Source organism: Silurus meridionalis, chromosome 18 (assembly GCF_014805685.1).
Source record: "Silurus meridionalis isolate SWU-2019-XX chromosome 18, ASM1480568v1, whole genome shotgun sequence".
NCBI classification, from domain to species: domain Eukaryota; kingdom Metazoa; phylum Chordata; class Actinopteri; order Siluriformes; family Siluridae; genus Silurus; species Silurus meridionalis.
The window spans coordinates 21,536,763-21,542,213 of record NC_060901.1 but is presented as its reverse complement, the minus strand read 5'-3'; the positions used below and the strand labels follow the sequence as shown (position 1 = coordinate 21,542,213).

At 39.9% G+C, this 5,451-nt stretch overlaps 1 long non-coding RNA gene across 1 annotated transcript; it reads right to left on the bottom strand.

Moving 5' to 3' along the window:
• Positions 1-4,466: 4,466 nt before the first annotated feature.
• On the bottom strand, positions 4,467-5,012 carry LOC124400961. Its single transcript, XR_006928518.1, has 3 exons — positions 4,835-5,012; positions 4,618-4,740; positions 4,467-4,533 (listed from the first exon to the last, which is right to left on the bottom strand). It is a non-coding gene; the product is annotated as an uncharacterized LOC124400961 (long non-coding RNA).
• Between the last annotated feature and the right edge of the window lie 439 nt (positions 5,013-5,451).

Here is a 5,451-nt window from a genome sequence, read left to right as displayed (position 1 = left end):
CCAGTAAGTATCGTGTATCAGTATTGGGAAATCCTGTGAGGAATTCCCCGCATTAGAGATCATCTCGCTTAAACCAAGCGTGATGCGTGTGATCCCGTCACAGGAAGCTGACTCAGGAGGAGCTGAAGCGCCGCGAAAAGGAGAGCAAGCTGTCCGAGGTGGAAGGCCGAGCCTTGCAAGCCGAAGAGAAGCTGAACCTCCTGAGGCAGCAGGTGGAGGACATGCAGGAGGAGATCCAGCAGAACAAGAGATCTCTGAAAGCATTCTGGTATTTTTATCTGATCTGGTGTTTTTCCTTTTCTTTGCTTTTTTTAGATTGCTGTGCAGGAAAAGAAAGCCCACGAGAACTGGGTAAGAACTTCGAGTTGGAGATGTTTGACTCGAGATCCTAAATATTGAAAATACTGATTTGTATTTTTTTTTTTGCGTTTCAGTTAAAAGCCCGGGCTTCAGAACGAACTTTGATAGAGGAGAAGAGGGAATGTGCGAACCTTCGTCAGAAGTGAGTTTGGATTCGCTAATCTGAAACGCACTCTACAGACAAAAGTATTGGGACACCTGACTGTTCCAGCCGTATGTGCTGCTTCTCCACAAACTCTAGTGGAACATCATCTCAGAAGAGTAGAGATTAATAGATCATGTGTAATCACATGGTCCGGTGTCCACATACTTTTGCCCCTAAGTGTTTCAAGGTCACACGACGTTCTTTTTGATCTCATGAGCTCTTTTTTTTTTTTACTTTTTTCTTTACCTTCTTCTGCCGATTCAGGATTGTGGAGTTGAGCAACAAAATGTCCGATCAGGTGCGCTCGCTGTACAGGTCCGGTCCTCATGATGCTCCTCCTACACCACCGCAACCCAGGGGGGGCCAAGACACGCCTCACGCTCCTCCTGAGCAGCAGAGTGCTCCACTTGATGCTCCTCCACCTTCAGGAACACAGTCCTGAACCCACAAAGCCCTTTTATTATGGACGCTGATGAAGGAAACGAGAGTGTAGAAGTTTTGTTCTGGATTGATTGGGTCACATGACTTTGTGTTTGTTTTTAGTCAATTTGTTTACTGTGTTTACTGTATTTTACTGTATCGCTATATTCAGAAACGTTTGTAAAACAGACGTATTTTTTTCTGTAGGTCTGATTTATTCAGAACCGCTGATTTCTTTTGCTTCGGCTGCTAAAATAAAAAATTGATTTAGATGAATATTTTTAGAAACGATCTCCCAGGTGGTTGTGATGTGAACGAAAACAAAACACACTTCATGTACATTCCCTCCTTTGTGTGTAACGAAACGTCACGATTTCCATAGAAGCGTCTCTACAAACGTTGCTGAATGTAACCAGACACTGTAAAATAAGTTTTTTCGAATTGAACAATTGTACAATTCGAAAAGAACGACGTTTGCTGGGTTCAGCAGTTAAAAAATGTAATTGATTGAAATCGATATTTCGGTGTGAATGTAGACGAGGAAGGAGTTGTTGCTGTTGCTGTTGTGTTTATTTTTATCACATTTATATATATATATATATATATATATATATATCATCTCGGGTGTTTTTAATGTCTTTTTTTTCCCTCGGGAAAAAAATGATTTGCTGTCATATTGACAAGGTCCCTGTGCATTTCTCTTCATCTGTGTACAATAAAATGATGTATTAAACGAAAGCTCCGTTTCATATCCGCAAATGTCGTCCACATGTCCTGTTAGAAGAACCTCCACTCTTCTGGGAAGATGTTCCACTAGATTCTGGAGGTTATAAAATGGTTATATTCAGCCACAAGGGGGCGTTAGTACAGCCGTGTGGTTTCAAAACGTTTTGCTCTGTTTACAAGAAATTACTTTATCTACGTTTACACACTTTCCTCCTTTAAATCGTCCCCTTGCACAACAATACAGCGCTCCCTACAGGCCTGGAAGACTTTCAGGAGGTTGCTTTTTATCTTCATCAGAAGTACAGTTCCTGAAGGACCAAAACAAAACCTCACCCATGACCTGAATGTTAGAGCTTCATTTTGAAGATCCACATTGAGTCTCCATTCGCTCTTCTAATACGTAAGATTTAATCTTCTGAGATGTTCTAGATGTTCCACTGCATTTTGTGGAGATTTGGGTGAGATCTCCTTCAGCCATAAGGGCTTTACTAAAGTCATGTACTGATCCAAGTTTGCCACCCATTTGTGGTTCTTGCACATACTTGGAGCTACTACGAGACCCAAACCTGTTCCACCGGGCCACAAAGTGCACCAATTCAGCTTCATTAAGATCTGCTTTCATGGGTTGGATAAGGTGGAAGATCTTGAGTGACTTCCTATAGCGCTGAAACCCTATAGAACACCTTAAAAAATTGAGTGGAACATCTTCCCAGAAGAATGGAGGACAAAATAGCAAATGTGGAGTAAATGGAGGAATTAGACCTTCCTGTAGATTTTCGAGTTTGTTTATATGCTTTGTGAGTTTATAGTGTAAAACGAATCCTGTTCTTCTGACGCTTGTGTAGCGGAGAACGTTTTTGATATCGATCCATCTTCAGGTTGGTGTTTTTATTTTTAGTTTATTTTCCTACCTTTAAAATTAGAATTGATTTATTTACACTGTTTTAATGATCAGATCGGCAGGACTCTTCGAAGACATCCGATTTTTGTGCAGGTTCACACATTCCCTCTTTTCCTCTATTAAAGTTCGTTCTGAAGCCCAGGCTTTTAATTGAAACGAAAAAAAAAAAAAATAAATCAGTATTTATTCAATATTCAGGATCTCGAGTCAAACATCTCCAACTCGAAGTTCTTACCCAGTTCTCATGGTTTTTCTTTTCCCGCACAGCAATCTAAAAAAAGAAAAGAAAAATAAAACACCAGATCAGATAAAAATACCAGAATGCTTTCAGAGATATCTCATTCTGCTACATCTCCTCCTGCAAGTCCATCACCTTCTGCCTCAGAAGGTTCAGCTCCTCTTCGGTTTGCAAGGTTCGGCCGTCCACCCTGGACAGCATGCTCTCCTTTTCGTGGGGCTTCAGCTCCTCCTGAGTCAGCTTCCTGTGACGGGATCACACGCATCACACTTGTTTTAAGCGAGATGATCTCTAATGCGGGGGAATTCCTCACAGGATTTCCCAATACTGATACACGAAACTTACTGGTGAAAGATGTTTTCTTTCCGGTGGTAGAACTCGGTTGTGATTTCCAGTATCTGTTGGAGGTCCTTGTACAGGTTCTTCAGGTGGGTCTTCTCATTTTTCATGTTTGTTTGCTCATGTATGACCTTCTGATATACCTCTGGAGGGGAAAAAAATTTGCCCCCCCTGCCCCCACATTTGAACGACCTTTTGAACAATACTAGAGACATATTTGAAATTTGTAATTTTAAATATATTGTTTACTCATATTATATATATTTTTGATAATAAAATGTGGCTTTCAAACAAAAAATTCTGTTAGTTATTAACAGATGTCGAGGCACCGATAGTTAAACGTGGAACGATTGTCAAAAATACATACAGATAGTTTTTCCGGGTTGCGTTATAGAATGCAAGCGCGACCTCTAGAGGTGTATCTAGCACATTGCATGGAGAGCGCTATATTATTATTTAAAATGTATTAATTATATATTTATTAATAAATATATTTATATTCTTTTTTAATAAATCTGCAAAAATGTGAACAATTCTGTGTTTTTCTGTCAATATGGGCTGCTATGTGTACATTAATGAAGAAAAATTAACTTAAATGATTTTAGCAAATGGCTGCAATATAAAAGAGTGAAAATGTAAGGGGGTCTAAATACTTTCCGTACCCACTGCATATATATATATATATATATATATATATATATATATATATATATATATATATATATATATATATATATATATATATATATTAGGGTGTCAAGATGATTGTGACCAGTCACATGGCCTCAGGTCCTGAAGATGCATACCAAGTCTTGTATCAGAGCAGAAAGTCCTTAAAACGAATTAGCTTCTACATTTTGGACACACTGACCATGAACCTAGTTCAAAATTATATTTGATCAGAATGTTCCTCAGCATGTTCTTCCTCAATTGCAATGTCAAACAACTACATACCTGTAGGTGGCACTGGAGCATTAGCAACACCCATATTTGATCAGAATATTCCTCAGAATGTTCCTTCTCAAGTGAGGTTTTACACTATTGAACCTGGTGGTGGCACTAGAGCATTGGCAGCAGCCATATTTGACCAGAATGTTCCTCAGCACAATGCTTCTCAATTGAGGTTTTAAACAATTGAGTACCTAAGCACTTTTGATACTTGGACCCTAAAAAAATCACTAGAGCATTGCCCTCGAGGCATCCATCATCTGTTTGAGGTGCAGCTTAAGCTGATCTCCATTTTTGTCTAGAAAAAAAAAGAAAAAACAAGTATGAATCTCGATTTCCGGGAAAAATTCAATTTCCAGAAAATCCAGATCACTTTCTGAACATCTCACTGTTCCCGAGCTCCTCGTCGTTACAAGCCTCCAGGTTTTTGATCTTGGCGATGCATCCGGACAGAACCTGGAGCAGAGGGGAAAACAGAGGGTGATCTAGAATGGAAGACGACGAGCTGGAATTCGACACGATTCAACACGTTTCACTCACTTCGATTTCGTTTTCTTTGTGCACGAGCGCGTTCTCCAGCTCCGTCTGTGTTTTGTGGTAAACCGTGATCGCCTCGCTCAGTCTCACGTGCTTCTCCTGCCAGTCTTTGGCATCTTGCAAAAGCTTCAGGGAAACGGTGAAAAAACAAAAGGCGCGATTAACGTGAACCGAGAGACACACATGCGATTAAATCGATTCGATGTCACGTAGAACTTACAGATTTCTTCTGCTCCTTCAGGGCGCAATTGTCCTTTTCGAATGAGAGCACCTGGGCTTTGAGGGCATCTTCTCGGAGCTTCGCTTCGTCCACGAGCACCTGGACCTACACGGATTATGCGGTGCTTGAAATTTGTACTTACAAAAATACACGTTTTGTTTTATTTTCATATATAAATAAAAATCAAAAAGTGTTGCAGGGCAATCGTTCACCTTCTCGTTCAAAGTTTTGTTCTCTTACTCAGCGTTTGCGATTTTCTTGTACAGTCGAGCAAAACTCGAGCTCAGCTTCTCCTTTGCTCGTTCAGATCTTGCTAATTGTTCTGAAACACAGAAAGCGAGAAAAGTAGCTTTAAATCTATACAGGAGAAAAAGGCATCATTTAATATCAACAGGTTGTTGAGATGAGTGTGTCCAGTAGGTCTTTGGGTCAAAAGATCAGTAGCACAGCCTCCTGAAGATGCATACCAAGTCTTGTATCAGAGCAGAAAGTCCTTAAAACGAATTAGCTTCTACATTTTGGACACACTGACCATGAACCTAGTTCAAAATTATATTTGATCAGAATGTTCCTCAGCACAATGCTTCTCAATTGAGGTTTTAAACAATTGAGTACCT